Source organism: Prionailurus viverrinus, chromosome C1, assembly GCF_022837055.1.
Source record: "Prionailurus viverrinus isolate Anna chromosome C1, UM_Priviv_1.0, whole genome shotgun sequence".
Taxonomy (NCBI): domain Eukaryota; kingdom Metazoa; phylum Chordata; class Mammalia; order Carnivora; family Felidae; genus Prionailurus; species Prionailurus viverrinus.
The window spans coordinates 23,157,337-23,174,165 of NC_062568.1; the positions used below are offsets into that span (position 1 = coordinate 23,157,337).

The 16,829-nt window shown below is 40.7% G+C and overlaps 1 protein-coding gene across 11 annotated transcripts in view; it reads left to right on the plus strand.

Annotated features, from left to right (window-relative positions):
• Positions 1 to 262: 262 nt before the first annotated feature.
• Positions 263 to 16,829, plus strand: part of PLEKHM3 (pleckstrin homology domain containing M3) — a 200,237-nt gene continuing 183,670 nt past the window's right edge. For 7 of the 11 annotated variants that reach the window (XR_007154584.1, XR_007154585.1, XM_047869605.1 and 4 more), the window contains exon 1: positions 263 to 529. The gene's annotated coding sequence lies outside the window, so the exon portion shown is untranslated. Of the gene's footprint in view, positions 530 to 10,343; positions 10,491 to 15,486; positions 15,564 to 16,829 lie in introns of those variants that run through there. The other 4 variants (XM_047869612.1, XM_047869613.1, XM_047869606.1 and 1 more) reach the window with 3 other exon arrangements.

Genomic DNA, 16,829 nt, shown 5'->3' on the forward strand with positions numbered 1-16,829 from the left:
TCTCCAGCTTGTAATAGTCCCATTTTCAGAAAGAACTTATATGAGTAATTTTCTTAGGGAGCTGCAAAAAGAAAAAAAAAAAAAAAAAAAAAGGTCCAATCCTGTGTGTCTGTCCCAAGTGAAAATTTCCAATTGCAAATATTCATTCGGGCGTTGGGGGGAGCCGTGCGGAGACTCTGCGGCACACGCCATTGTTTTCAAAATGTGTGTGATAAAAATCTTGTCTAAGGAAGCAGAGATAAGGCCTGGCTGTGCGGTCAGGCCCGCCCGGGCCGCTGGCTCCTTGGGCAAAAAAAGACGAGTCCTTGAGACCCTGGAACCTTGTGTGTCCGGGTCTCGCTTCCCGGGTGGCTGGGGGGAAGCATTTAAGAGTGGGACCGCGAGAAGCGCTTGTAAACAGACGGCCGGGCTGGGATGGTCGGCGGCCAGACGGGCTGTCACGGTGAGGCGGGCTTGCCCGAAGCCGCGCCCCGGCCAGGAGTAGCCTGCAGGCCGCGTAGGTGAAGGCAGAGAAACAGCCCGCGGCCAGGTGAGCATCTGCCTGCGTCTGTGCTGCCTGCCTGGCCAGTGGGGGAAGGGTGTGGGGATGACAACATTGTAACACATATCCGAGGGTATCCCTGGGGTTGCGATGATTTTGCTCTTTCTTCCGTACTCTGGCTTTTAGTTCCTGCTGGAGACTGCGCTGCAATGTAGAGGATAATGGGTGTGGGCAGATCACACGATGCATTGTCTGCTTATTTTTTATCAATCAGGTATATAAGCAGAAAGCGGTTGAAATAGCACATCCTGTTCTGTGCGCTGTTTTTAGTCTCCCTGCTTCCTGGGTCCTAGAAACCAAACCTCAGCAGAGCTTTTAACTCACATCACGCCGGGGCTTCTAGAGAAACGATTGTTCCTTCTGTTGACAACGCTCATTTCTAATGTATAGTAAAGGACGCTGTGTGGCTGATGACAAGCATGATTTGGGCCTCTGTGAGAGGGTTACTATGCTAAAACACCAGGATGAGGACATTTCAGACCCACTCAACAAATAAAATTGTCTACTGAGGTATATGGTTGAATGGCAAATGGATATTGGTCTAGATTTATAGCTTGCAAAGCAGGGCAGATTTGAATTTACCAGGTCAAGCTGAGATTGAGCTATGCTGTTGTAAACTTATTTGGAAGTTTTTTTCCTTTCTTTTGTTTTTTCCTCCTTGGAAAAGAGAAACACCTTTTTTTTCTTTAGTATTTTCAGTAGTCGTGGTGAATTGCAATTTATATTCATTCATAAGGTATTTTATTATAAATCGACTGCATGTAAATTTTAATTGTTGTGTCTGTAATCAAATACAAGCCAGTTTTCATTTCATTAGCTTCAAGAAAATGCTTTCACCAAAAATTGGGCTGTATACAGATGTGTCTCCCTGGTCACATAATCTAACTTTGAGTTAGTAGAGTATTAGATTAAATTGCATGTAGAGAAGTGTTTTGAAATCAAGCACATCAAAGAAATAATACTAATGCCTTATGAGTTTGTCTTTAAAATGAATATTTTCACAATGTGATGGTTCATAGCAAGAACTATAAAGCCAGACTACCTGGATTTCAGTTCCTGTGTAGCACCTTCCTGTTGTGTAACCGTGGGAAGTTACCTGCCGTATTTCCCAATCTGTAGAATGGGTTTAGTAATAGTTCTGCTCTCATAGGGTGGTTGTGAGGATCAAATGAATTAATATTTTTAAAGTGTTAAGAACAGCACATGTAATAATTGCTACACACGTTTGTTAAGGAATACGTAAAGGGTTCCTGGCTGGCTCAGTCAGAAGAGCATGTGACTCTTGGGGTCATGAGTTCAAGCCCCACGTTGGGTGTAGAGATTACTAAAAAATAATAAACTATTTCATTGATTTCAAAAATACATAAAATAAACCTGTGTTGAAAGTAGGATGGTGATTGCAGAAGCTGGGGTAGGGGCTAAATGGAGAGTTTTGTTAAATGAGTATAGTTTCAGTTTTGCACGATGAAGAGTTCTACCGATTGGTTGCACAACAGTGTGAATGTTACTGACGTACACTTGAAAGTAGTTAAGATGGCAAATCTTATGTGTATTTTCCCACAATTAAAAATTAAAAAAAAATATCAGTGTTGGCAAAGGTGGGTGTTAAAATTCTTTCTTTTTTTTTTCCTTGAGAGAGAGAGAGAGAGGGCACAGAGAGAGAGAGAGAGAGAGAGAGAGAGAGAGAAGTGGAGCTCACCCAGGGCTCATGTTTTACCCAAAGTGGGGCTCGTGTTCACCCGAAGCGAGGTGTGAGCTCACGAACTGTGAGATCATGACCTGAGCAGAAGTCAGATGCTTAACAACTGTGCCACACAGGTGCCCCGGTATTCAAAGTTCTTATTAGCACACAGCAGCACCATCCACAGTTGCCTTTGTCATTGTGAAAATGCAACTTCTTACAGTCATCAGTAAGATTCATTTATTTAGTAAATTCATGCAATTAAGGTTTATCATAAAGACATGAACATGTTATAAGAACACCTAAGACTCTATAGCAGGCAGAATTCTAAAAATGCCCCTGTACCAAGATTGGATGGCCTAATCCATGCAACCTATAAAGATGATGAAATATCACTCTTTTGAGTATATTATATTTTGTGACACAGTTGAATTCAAAATGGCGAAAATACCAGAGTGGTGCTTGTCTAATCACAGGAGTCCGTAAAAGTGGAGAGCTTTCTCTGGCTGGTGAAATCCAAACGATTTGAAGCTTGAGGAGGAACAACATACTGTTGCTGTTTTGAAGGTGAAGGGGACACTTGAGAAGGAATGCAGGAGGCCTAGAATTGCTGAAGTTGGCCCAGCATGGAAACTGGAACCTCAGATGTAGGGGCACAGTCTAGCAGCTGGACCGTGCCAACAACCTGAATGAGCTTAGCACTGGGTTCTTCACCAGAGTCTTCAGCTAAGAGCCCAGCCTGGCCAGCAACACCTTGAATATAGTCTCTTGAGAGAGGCCCTGAACAGAGAACCTAGTCAAGCTTACCCAGGCCTTCAGCATTGACCTTAAGAAATAGGTGGTGCTTTAAGCTACTAAGTTTGTGGAAATTTGTTATATAGCAATAGAAAGTTAAGACAGGGGCACCTGAGTGGCTGTCAGTTAAGTGTGCAACTCTTAATCTCAGCTCAGGTCTTGATCTCAGTGTTGTGAGTTCAAGTCCTGCACTGGGCTTCGTGCAGGGTGTGGAACCTACTTTTAAAAAACAGAAAGATGAAAACTAATACAGACTTCAGCAGAAAATTGGGCAAAAGACAGGAACAGACTATCCATAGAAGAGGAAATTAATGGCTAATAGATGTACGAAAATACACATTACAGGCGCCTGGGTGGCCCAGGTCATTATCTCATGGCTCATGAGTTCAAGCCTGGCATCGGGCTCTGTTCTGACAGCTCAGAGCCTGGAGCCTGCTTCAGATTCTGTGTCTCCCTCTCTCTCTGCCCCTTCCCAACTCATGCTCTGTCTCTCTCTCAAAAATAAATAAACGTTAAAAAAAATACATTCTCTTTCCATTAATCAAAGAAATGAATATTGGAATAACAGCAGGGTCCCATTTTTTCCAGCTCTAAAAATTTACATATTGTTAAAAATTTCAGTTCTTCACATTAGTTAGTTAGGGTGCAGCGGAGCAGACACTCTCAAATGCTGTGAGGGGTTAGCAAATGGTATAACCTTTCTATAAAACTCATTGCTGAATGTATGCAAAGCCTCACTAATGCCCCCACCCCTTGACCTAGTACTTCTACTTCTAACAATCTATCCAAAGGAACTTAGAAATACCTTTTAAAGTGTATTTATTTTTGAGAGAGAGAGAGAAAGAGAGAGAGAGAGTATGAGCAGGGCAGAGAGAGAGGGAGAGAGAGAATCCCAAGCAGGCTCTGCACTGTCAGCACAGAGTCCGAGCAGGGCTAGATCTCATGAACTACAAGATCATGACCTGAGCTGATATTAGGAGTTGGATGCTCAACCGACCCAGATGCCCCAGAAATATTTTTAAAGTTAATGTCCACAAATGTTTAATGTAGCTTTGTTTTCTCATAGATTGTTGGAATTTAGGCTTTGGGGTATAGACCCAGGATAATTATCCAAGTGGAAAACAAAGAACTATAATGGATATGTAACCATTTGCAAAAAGAAAGACATCTGCATATTATGACTAGGAAAACAAAGCTGGCCTGGGTTGGTAACATCTGATACATTAGGAAACACTCAAAGCTATTATTCATTGAATATTTATCAGATATTTGACATACTCTATTTCAGTTTAATCATGTTTGCAACCTTCCCATAATACTTGAAGGCAAGCTATAAATTTGCATATTTAAGAAGCAGGCAGGCAGATAGGTGCTACTTTGTTTTTTTAACGGTTATTTATTTTGAGAGAGAGAGAGAGAGAGAGAGCACACGAACAAGGGAGGGCAGAGAGAGAGAGAGGAGAAGAGAATTCCAAGCAGGCTCTGTGCGCACAGCGCACAGGGCTCCATCCCATGAACCCGCGAGATCATGACCTGAGCCAAAATCATGAGTCGTACACTTCACTGACTGAGCCACCAAGGCGCCCTAGGGGCTACTTTAATTACTAGTTTCAGAAGACCTGATTTTAACAGGAACCTGGAAAAGATTAGATCATTTGGGCAGATGTTTTAGGATTCTCCATCTCTAGACAATTTCCAGGAGCACTAGAGCAATGCTACTCTTTCGTTTTCCCCACTGCTTCCCTTTCCTAATTTCATTTTTCTCTATTCTTTCACATCCACAGAAACATCCAGACAGTGCCGGTTGCCCCATTGGCACTAGCCAAATGCTGATTTTCTTCATGAGGAAGTGTTAATCCCTTAAAAGAAACCGTGTGGAGGGATGGTTAGCAAGGGGTTGCTTTTTTCTTTTTTCTTTTTCTTTTAAAGTGTATTTTGTATTTGATTCATAAGTAGCTGAACTGTATTCCAGCTTACATGCAAGCTAAATAATTCAGAGCCCTGAGTACTGAGTGACATTATGATAAAAATGACCACCAGTAGTAAATTCCATGCATTATGTTTGCTCTCTTTCATTGGCTCCTGTGGCTATTACCAGACAGACAATAAAAAGTCCACATAATTAACCCTCATACTGACAATAAGGTGAGAACTGTATGTGTTCTGAGGGTGTAATTAATCTTGATGGCAATGTGAGTTATGAGCAAAAACCAAAGTTAAACTATAGAGGCCATTGTATTAAGATGTCAGGCATGCTATTTTCATTAACATTTCGTTTATTTTTCATACACACTAACTGTTAACTTGAGTTATGTGTTTCAGATTGGATTCTCTGATTACATGCCATGTTTGTGACTACTGTAGAAGTTTATTTGTCCAGTTATCTTGATTAGTGTAACCAATTTATAATTCAGTACAAACTAAAGCTGCTTTGTTCTGCATTATCAAGTTTACTTGTGGACATTTATCTAGTGGGGAAATTGCTAAATATCCACTTTACTTGTAGTTTTTTAGCCAGAGAACAGGGAACATGTATTGCAGGTTAGAAAACATCAGCACTGTAACCAGCAGTTTTTAATGCTCCAGGAAATTAACTAAATGATCTTTTCCCACGTGTTCTTGATCCATTTTTATCAGCACTTTAGCCTTTCCAGAACAACTTCTCTTCCATCTTTAGGGATTCATTGATTCATTGGCCGAACAAGTAAGAATCGAGCACTTGTTTTGTACCATGACACATAGCTCTTGTACTTGGGGCCAGTAAAACAACCTTGACTAAAACAGTCATAGTCTTTGCCTTCATGAAACTTATGGTCTAGTGGAGGAAACAGACAAGTAAACAGGCCATTTTGCACAGCATAAAAAGCATTATAATTGAGGAAATTAGGATGCTATGGGGACACATAAGAGGGATGTCCAAAATGGACATGGGAGGTCAGGGAACAAGTGATACTTCAGCAGAGACCCAAAGGCTGAATTCACATTTGCCAAGTTGTGTCCCTGTGTGTTGTGGGGTAGAGAGAAGAGAGGGGAAATTCAAGAGATAAGCCTGGGAAAGTAAGTGGACATGAGCTCTTACAGGCAATGTTAAGGAGTGTGTGGTTTTTCCAGAAGACAGCAGGGTTTTAATTTTATGTTTGTTTGTTTATTTATTTATTTATTTATTTATTTATTTTTATTTTATTTATTTATTTATTTTTTTTCGACATTTATTTATTTTTTTTGGGACAGAGAGAGACAGAGCATGAACGGGGGAGGGGCAGAGAGAGAGGGAGACACAGAATCGGAAACAGGCTCCAGGCTCTGAGCCATCAGCCCAGAGCCTGATGTGGGGCTCGAACTCATGGACAGCGAGATCGTGACCTGGCTGAAGTCGGACGCTTAACCGACTGCGCCACCCAGGCGCCCCAATTTATTTTTATTTTTAAGAGAGATAGGGCGTGAGTGGGGGAGGAGCAGAGAGATATATGGAGAGAGAGAGAGAGAGAGAGAGAGAGACAAAATTCGAGGTAGGCTCCAGGCTCTGAGCTGTCAGCACAGAGTCCGACATGGGGCTTGAACTCACAAACCAAGAGATCATGACCTGAGCTGAAGTCGGACGCTCAACCCACTGAGCCACCCGGGCACCCCAGAGTTTTAATTTTAGAAAGGCCACTTAGGTGGTAGTGTGGCGACTGGATGAGAGGAGGGCAAGACTGAAGGGAAGACTGGTGGTGGTGTCTGAACTAAGGCAATAAGGAAAGAGAGGAATGGATATATTTGACAGATGGAGGTGTGGGTGAAGGAGCCAGAAGGGTCAAGGATGATGTTTATTTTCTGGGGCAGATGATGATGTCCTTCGCTATATGGGGAATGTCAGGAGGAGGGGCAGGTTGAGGGTAAGATGAAGAGCTGGGTTCGTGCATGTTAGGAGTTAGGGGACATCCAAAAGGCAGTTGCATTTGTGAGTCTAGATCTTAGGGGAGTAATCTGTTGCTCATCCACCACGTGGATTGTAGCTGAAGCCACAGAAATGGAGAAGAGGAGGAACTAAATAAAAGGGTTATGGGGGAAAACAGAGGAATGTGTGCATTTATGATATGAACATAGGAAAGGGGAGCTCATAGTGGGGACTGAAATGAGCATGCAGAGATAAAGGAGAAATACCGGAAAAGGCTACATCAGTGTATTTGGGAGCATGATGTTCAGTAGGTCAAATACTGCGGAGAGGGCAGGTTGGGTGTGGAGTGAAAAGTCTCCTGGGGTTAGCAAGAAGGAAGTTGTTGATGACCTTTGCCTCTGCAGTTGCAGCTGGTGAAGAACCAGATTCCCTCCGGTGGGGAGAATGAACGAGTGGTGAGAAGTAGAGTCAGAAAGCATAAAGAGCAAGTTTCTTCTAGGAACTTGGAATTCAAAGGGAGGAGGAGAAAGTATTTTAGCTGTAGAGGAACTTGGAGGGCAAGGGAGGGTTTTACTTACTTGGTTTTTCTTTTTTGAATCATCGTGCACTTGTACAATTGAATCTCCCCACTCGAAGACCACCCGGAACGCGGTAACACAGTGACTCATGCTGCCTTGAACAGTGCAGGAGTTCCTTGAGTAGATTAAAACCTATTTCAGAGCTTCCTAAACTGATTGCTGTTACCACTCTCTGTACCAGTTTGTTGGTTTATAATGGGAGGAGATCAAAGAGGATGCCGTGCCCTGTTCACTGATACCATGCAAACTCCTGTCGGCATCCTGTACCCTGCTTTGGAGTTCACAGAGCACTGCATTATGTCATTAGACTTGCTTTCTAAGACGACTTTTGAAGAGGGTAGGACAGGTATTATTTGACCTGCATCGAAGTGACTGGAATTCAGGTTCGAATGGCATACCTCTGGTAGTAGTGCTTGGAACCTTGAAACAAACAGGCCTTCCACTTCCAGGTCTTATGGTCCCAAAGTAATTGTCCTTCACTGAAACGTTAGATATGATGTCTAGAGATTCTCTGGAGTGTGGTGATATGAAACTGGAGCTTATCAACTTTCAGTAGGCCTAAGAAACAAGACTGAATGTTGTGGGTCAACTTTGTTATTTTGATTGAGCCCCAAATACATTGACATTCTTACCCTTCTTCCTCCCCCACCAAAAAAGTTCCGTTGGCTTTAGAAGGAGACAATTTATTTGGACCTACCTTAATAGTTAAAATGTGTTGGAATTATGTATGGTCATATTTAATTTGAAATGATTTCTTTAATTCTTTTGACAGAAACACTTATTAGCAGGGGTGGATTTTTGTTTTTGTTTTTGTTTTTTGTTTTTACAGCAAACATTTTACAAGTGCTTCTATTTATTGGCTAAATGAAAAATGATGTCTTAGGGAAATATTAGTAAAAGGTTTGGGCAATTAGGACTATGTCAACATTTGCAAAAGCACTTATTTGGCCTAAATGAAGTCATAGTTATTATACCCTTGCAGACATTACAAGTAATGTGTTCAAGGTCACTAAGAGAATTGACGTTAGCTATTTAGTTAGAGAACAGCTTTTTACTCTGTTTAGGGACCTCTCATCCACCATTCCCTTAAAGAATTTACAATGACACAGAAGTATTACAGATGTGATTTTTTTAAATAAATTAAGTATAAACTGTTTCCCTGGGTGTAAAGATGATATTTAGCATTTAACTTTGAGTTGTGGGATTAACAAAGATTTAAAAATAAATAATTTAAATAATTATTTTAGTTATTAATAATAAATAATTTAAAGTTGCTGAGGTTTGACACTACAATTCAAAGCCCGATGTCTGTAAAATTTTAGCTATATTATTTCAGGGTAATTAATTTGCTATTAAATGCCTTCCAGGACTGTGTGTGCATTTTAGAGTCTTTTTTCCACCCACTGGCAATATTACTTTGGACACATAACTTCATCTCTTTAGAATTTCCTTTTGGGGCACCTGGGTGGCTCAGTCAGTTGAGCGTCTGACTTCGGCGCGGGTCATGATCTCACAGTACGTGAGTTCGAGCCCTGCATCAGGCTCTGTGCTGATAGCTCGGAGCCTGGAGCCTGCTTCAAGTTCTGTGTCTCTCTCTGCTCCTCTCCCACTCACACTCTGTGTCTCTCTCTCAAAAATGAATAAACATTACAAAAAATAATACAAAACTAAATCTGAATTTCCTTTTCTGTAAAGTGGTAATCATAACAGCAGCACTCTGATAGAGTTGTGAGAATTTAACAAGATGATGCAGATAAAGGGCTTAACTAATGACTGCCCTTTAGCAACTACCCAAAAATAATAGCTATGACTTCTTAATCTTGGTATTGGCTTAGGAATTATAAAAACTCTTTATTTTGTTTTTAAACATTTTATTAAATACATCATTCCACATTTACCATGTGTCCATCCACACTGAATGAGTCCTTTGCAGTACATTTTTAGTGAATTTAGTATAGTAGTGGTGGTCTTGGACAACAGGCATTTCTTTGAGTCCCAGTTATCATATGCCTGTCATCTTAATGTCAAAAGAGCTAAAGGAATATGGTCCAATGAGAGCTTCAAAATGAGTACGTGCTGCAGAATTGTTTTCTAAAACTCCATTCCATGCTAATGATAACAGTCCATAATAAAAGAAATTTAAATCCAGAACTAGAGATGAAAATGTAGTTCCTGCTGTTTTTTTTCCTTCATACTTTGTAAACTTTTCCTTTGTCCTGTATGATGGACAGAGATTGTTTCTGACCTTCATGTTGTATTTAGCAAAATAACAAAGACTCATCCTGTTATTTTACCTTACCTTGTCCTTATCTTTGAAGGTCAAAGACTGTTTTGTCTGCCTTTGCTAGCCTTGCTTGTTTCCTGACAGAATTGGTAAGAGGCCGCTTGGTAGTCAAGTTTGTGGTCACAGATTAAGTTGAAAAGAGAGGGAGGAGCCATGGATGCCATTGATCACCACTGAGTGTCTGTCCTTTCAAATAAGAAGTGAATCACCTTTTGCTTAGACCTTATCATGGGTCTGATACTCTCTAGATGCCTTTAACAAAGACCCAGGCTCACTTTTTAACAGGTTCAATTGTAGCTGATAAAGAAAACAACAACAACAACAACAAAAACAACAACAGTTAATTACTTCACTGTACATTCACCCTAAGTACCCATAGGAACTGGTTTTGTGAATATGTACTAACCCATAAGCTGATTATTGTTTTGAAGGTTAAAGTTGTAAGTATTTTCCCTTCTGCTAATCAGCTGCAGTGACCTAAGGAATTGAAGTCAACAGGAAGTGAGGCATTTATTCATTTCTCATGACATCCCAGTCACGTAGCCGAGGCCTTCTATTGGCCAGAGATGTCTCTGTGGGTCAGAAAGACTTGGGCAGCTTTGTGAAGCCCTGCATTCGTGCCTTCCATTTGTGAGATTATTCATTTACTTTGAACTGATTCTTTGGAACCTTTGAAGCTCTTACCATAGGTTGACAGCTTCATGCCAGACGTAACAGCATTTCTAGAGCAGGTATGATTGATTTTGTGTGTTTGTTTCCTTTGTCTTTGGTTTCTTCCAGCTGAAGTCATCTCTTTGTAGACTGTTAAGACATTTAATTGTGTTTGGTCATTAAGACTTTTTATTATCTCTTGATTATTAATGATTCCTTATTTATGTTCCTGTAACACCTTTTGGATACTTCTGTTAACGCACTGTTTACACTTGGTTTTATGTTGTTTGCCCACTAGCTATTAAGCTCTTTAGGACAGAAGCCGTGGTTTTGTGTCCTCAGCCTCTAGTGTTTGGGTACTTGGTCCATGCTTGTAAATGCTTGTTGAGTATAAATGGTTGTGTGGTTAGAAATCAGCTAGTTTCTAATAGGAATAGTAATCGCTTTAGGTTTTATAAAGAGCTTTTACATATATTAACTGCATTTGTGCTTTACAATTTTCTAAGGTAGTTGGGGGCAGGCATTGGCAGGATTTCCATTTTGCAGATAAGGAGGGCCCAGAAGTCCTGAGTCAGCCTGACTTGCTTGTAGTCATTCAGTTTAGAAGTCAGTGCTGGGACATTAACCCTTTGTGGTTTCGGAAGTTTGTGTCCTCTTTGCCACACCTCTGTCCCATTGAACAAATTCAAAACTGGGTGGCTCATTGTTGGATTTAACCTACTTACAGTTTATGGTCCTTCTAACATCAGTGCCCCTGAGCAATTTAAGGTGACTTAAAAGGTAATTGAATTTGGTTGGCCCAGTAATTAGACAGGGATTCCAGGAGCCTCTTTTTGTTCCCCATAGGGCCTTCAGCTGACACTAGATGAGTCATCTTGGTTTCTCTTTCATCATCTTTAAAACAATCCTGCTACTTTACTTACCTCTCTCTGTTTATTATTGGTTTTTATCAAGAAGCTTATCAAACACTTTATAAACTATACTCTAAACCATGCATATGAAAAAGATTATTCTCAGTAAGCCAAATCGTGATATGAGTTGATAACATCTTTGAAGCTACTTTCTTAGTTCCTTTTGGGTGTCTTGTATATCTGGGTCTCAGTGTATCTCCCTGGTGGTTGTTACATTCATTGTTGTGGTCTGTCACGTATTCAACTTATGCCAGCTGGCTTGGCTCGGATGGCATCTACATGGATTCTAGTCAGTTATTCCCTGTTGCAGCTGGAGGCTGACTGTAGCCAGATGTGGTTTTTTTTATGATGGAAGTATTTGCTTTCTTCGTCTCAGTCTTAGATAATTTGAGGGTATTTTGTTTGTTTTTTAATCTCTAGTCCTTACCATGGAGGTAAAGGGAAGTGGAAAACATTGAGTCTGCATTTTCAGACACTGACACTTACATAACTGAAGTTTATGTCTGTTTGGTTTCTAAAAGTGGGACATATTGGAACTCTGGTGGTTTTATGAAATGGGATTCCCAATCAGGAACCTTGGCTTTCCAATCCAGTGGTTGACATCAGGGCATAATAACATTACTGCCTCCAACAGCAGAGCAATCTGAGATTTGAAATGCCATGCTTATATTTAGTTTGGTTTCTGGGAAAACATCTCGGGGCATTAAATGTCTCAATGATTTTGCAAGCAGCAAACATGTACTGAAAAGTGCTTCAAATTGATTGGGTGTATTTCAAAGGGAACATCTCTTTACTGGTATTAGAAAGAGCTTGAGCTCTAAGTCAATGGGAAATGAGACCAGCCCAACTACTGATTTGGAGTGGTTCACAAAACAGTTCCTAGCGCTGCATAGGTGCTTTTGTTCCTATAAAATGTCTGAGTGAGGTCTTGGCTGCCTGACCTTTGCCATGTTATTTTTAAACCTGGTTCCTACAGCTTAGAAGCTTTTTCTACCAAGAAAAAATTTTGAAGCTCAAATCAACATACATTTTGTTATATTTTACTTAAATGAGCTTATAATGAATTTAAATGTACTTTTGCCGGAAAACCAGAGTGGTATTTATATTTGTAGACGTCAGTGCTTTGAAAACCTACTCTTTATTTAGTTGTTCATTCAGCAAATATTTACTGAGCACCCATTGTGTACTAGCCATAGTTCTAGGCCCAGTGGGGGTTATGAAAATGAAATAGGTTAGAATCACCAATCTGAAGTTTCTGTAGGTCCAGCAGGGTAGGTGTCTGACCCTCAGGCAAATTGTTTATCTTTGAGCCTTCATTTTCTGTCTGTAAAATGGGGATAATAATACTCCCATTACACATTGTGATACACACAGGCAATGTACCTGGGACAATATAGGCTTTTGAGAAATTATAATTGTCTTCGTCATCATTTCAGAAAGAGCAGGCAGCATGCAGTGTATATGTTGTTGGGGCAGTACCAAGAGATTCTGTGGACCTTTAAATTAAAGAGCAGACAGTTTTAGGATCAGGATTTGAGCTTGTAGAGTGGAAAGAATTTCACAGGTAGAGGTGGGGAGAGGGTACCTTAGAGATAGCTGTGTTAACCAACATTTTGAAGCTGGGAAAACATAAAATTTGAGCTGTAGCCTTGCAGTTTGGAGGAAACGAATATATTCTGGAAGAGAAGCGGGCAGCAGGGCAGGCAAGCCAGGCCAAGATTGTGCAAGGTTTAGAGCGTCAGGTGAGCAAGGTGGACCTTGTCGGCAGAAGCTTCATTGAAGGATCTATGTGCTACTGTCTCCCCAGTGCCTAGAACAGTGCCCAGCCCGTGGTGAGCGTTCACCAAAAATCTATTGAATGAGTAACTGACTGTGGTTTTAGACAGATTGAGCTTAATTTTGTCATGAGATAAGCCAGGTAGAAAAGTCCTATGAATAGTTGGGAACCTGGGACCAGAGATTAGGCCTGAGATTGAGACTTGACAACGGACATTTGGAAGGCATAAACATAGAAGTAATTATTGAAGCCACAAGTGTGGAGAAATTGAGCCCAGAAGCATATGTAGCTGTAGTTGGAGAAGAGAGCTCAGGCAATGCCCACATTTGGTGAGGAGACTGGTGAGGAAGGGAGAAAGATGGAGACTGAGAATGAGAGGATAGAAATGAGAGGAAAAGTCGATGTGTGGTGCCTGTGAAGCACCGGGGATGTTTGAGGAGGGGCTGGTTAACAGCATCAAGGAGGACCGGGACTTGGAGGAACACTAGTGGTTGTGTATGGAGGAAGTCTCCGGAGAGCTGTAGATGGGAGGTTCAATCAAGTGGGCCCTCGTGCCAGCTTGTGAGGTGTAAGTGGGCACAGCACACCTGGGGACGTTGCTTGGTTTTTTCAAGGTTAGTGTTATTTGCTTTTTGAGCATGCGTATAAACAGACAGTGTGCCCAAATTATATATATAATCTGATTCCAGTTTAATACTGGACACAACACACCTATTGATTTATTTCCCCTGAGTTAGGAGACCATGACTGATTTTTATTTTCTTTTCCATATCTGTCCGTATTTTCCAGTTTCTATGAATATTTATTGCTTTTAGAACTGGGAAAACACTATACAAATTATCTTCTTAATGTTATTCTCCTAATGTGTTACATAGCAATAGACTTCTCATTTATTAAAACTTATAGACAATGTAGCCATTTAATGTTCCTTCTAGGCCTATGAAAATGGGATTCCATCTGTGTTTCTTGGTGTCCTTCTCCTCTGAAAGACCTCTGAACTCCTTACGAGGTCCACACTGGCACTATTTCCTCGTCTGCTGTTGGTGGCTCGCCTCTGCTCCATCCACACGCCTACATCATCTGTATGTCAAATCACCATGAAAAACCATGATCTCTTATAGCCTTATGGTCCAGAAAGGTCGTCTTACTAGGATCAGATCCTCTGTGTGGTGGATTCTTTACATTATATAACTTAGAAAATTTTCCGTCAGCTACAACCCGAACCAAAGTGAAGAACACGGAAGAGCCACATGTGCTGACTATCCTTGTAATCCCTCTTCGTTCTCACATTTGAAAATAGATTGGCAGAAACCGTTTACCCTAGGTGTCTTCAGCATTGCATTTTTCTCCATAGTCCAGCTGTTTCTAAAACTACCTAGCCTCAGACACCCTCTCAGCACTCATTAAATTCTGATTACAGGCCATTTAGTCAAGTGGGAGGAAGTCAGCACTTTTACCATCCAGCTTTGGAGAACATGGCATCTTTGTGTGGGTTGGGCTGGTATTATTGCTCATATCTGCTTCTGCCTCAGTGTGGGAGGACTGACTTATTCATCCTGTTAATTAGCCTGGCTTAATGAGCATGTAAACAGCAGACTTCCTTGTTAGAAGATAGCAACACACTGATTTCTCCATCCTGTTACATTGTGATGTGTGCAAGGGATTCTTTGGGTTGAGCTTTTCTTACCACACTGACGAATGGACTTCAGTTTCTCAATCTTTTAAATAGGAGAAATAACCCTTTTTACAGAAAGGGCATTTTATGTAAAATAAGATAAAATATCTATAGATCATTGAATTTGGCTGAAAAGTAGTGTATTGTAAGTAGTTGGTTGCTGACTTTGCCGTTGTTGGGCTGACGCATCTTTGAAGGTATAGACCAGGAACATGTGGTTGTTGAGTGGGTGAGGTCCAGTGGAGTGCTCCATAATTATATAGTTTACATTTTTTAAAGGCATGTTGGAACAGATACCTAGTGAGTGATCCACAGGCTTAGCAATTTGATGTTAGCAACTTTGTTGGATGCAGGTAGCTGAGTAAAGCACTCAGTGGTTAAATGATTTGCTGGAGGCCACCCAGCACGTGTGTGTGTGTGTGTGTGTGTGTGTGTGTGTGTGTGGTTCAGCCAGATTTAGAACACAGTTCTAATTAGCTCCTAATTTCCAGTTTTGTGCTGAGGCAAACCACACTGCACCTACACACTCAATTTATTTGGTTCACTTTGTCAGGGGAACATAATCTGCATATTTTGACCTGTCTGAATATGTTGTTATTTTTAATTAATTTCAAAACTAAATGAAGCATGCTAGGGAAAGGTATTTACTTATAGAGACTAAATTTGGCATTAGCTGCTTGTGTTGTAGTGAATTTGAGGCCTGTATATCCTAGGGAAAAGACGAAGTTCCAAAAAGAATGAGGTTGCAAAATGGAGCCCCAGAGGATGAAGACACAGATTATACAGGAGGGTAAGTAAGCACCTTGCCTGGTGTCCAGTCGCTTCAAGTGTAGAGTGGGATACATGGGATAGAGATTGTTGGTCATTTCAGTGCAATATGGCAAACCCAGGGTGCTGCGAGAGAGCCTGAGCAATTGGGAAAGGCTCCCTACCTTGGAGCAAAGCAGGGAGGAGTAAAGTAGTAAGGGGGATGCTGGTTAGCATCTACAAATTGGAGAGGTGGGTAGTCACGAAGGCCCATGAACATCGCACAAAGGAGTAACAGTGCATTCATTCAACACATGAATAGTTAGTGCCTTTTGTTTTTTTTTTTAAATATCTCAGACACTATTTTATGCACTTGGGATACCTTAGTGAACAAAGCGAGCATAAATTCCTGCCCTTGGGGAGCTAATACTTTATTAGGGAGAGAGAAACACTAAACATTAAGTAAATAAGATCATTAAGTGGTGTGTTAGAAGATAGTAACTACATAAAGAAAAAAGGTCAAGCCAGGTGATCAAGGTTAACATAAACAGTGGTAAGTCATGTTGATAGTATCTGGCTTTGAGAATGACACTTCACCTTTGTGGGTTTTCTCCCAAAAACACATAACTCTAGTCTAATCATGAGAAAAACATCAAACCAATCCCAGTTGAGGGATAATCTATAAAATATCTTGCCAGTGCTCTTCAAAACTGTCAAGGTCATGAAAAACAAGTAGACTGAGAAACTCATAGCCAAGAGGAGGTTAAAGAGACATGATGACTAAATATGCTGTGATATCCTGTATAGAATCCTGGAACAGAAAAGGATATTAGGAAAAATTGAGGAAATCCCAGTAAGTATGAACTTCAGTTAATAATAATGTATCATTATTGGACTATTAATGGTTCATTAATTGTGAGAAATGTACCATACTAATGTAAAATGTCACATGGAGGAAACTGGGTGTAGGGTATGCTGGTACTCACTGTACTATCATTGTAATAATTTTGTAAATGTAGGGGCTCAGTAGGTTGAGCGTCCACCTTTTGATTTTGGCTCAGGTCATGATCTCACAGTTCATGAGATTGAGCCCCGAGTTGGGCTCTGCTCCAAGAACGCTAAGAGCTTGGAGCCTGCTTGGGATTCTCTCTCTCCCTCTCTCTCTGCCCCTTCCCTGCTTGCTCTCTCTCTCATTTTTATAAATTTATAAATTTAAAACTGTTTTAAAACTATGAGTTTATTTTTTAAAAATGCAGAGTAAGAGGAATCAGAAGTCCAGGGCAGAGATATCTGCTATAATTTAAAAATT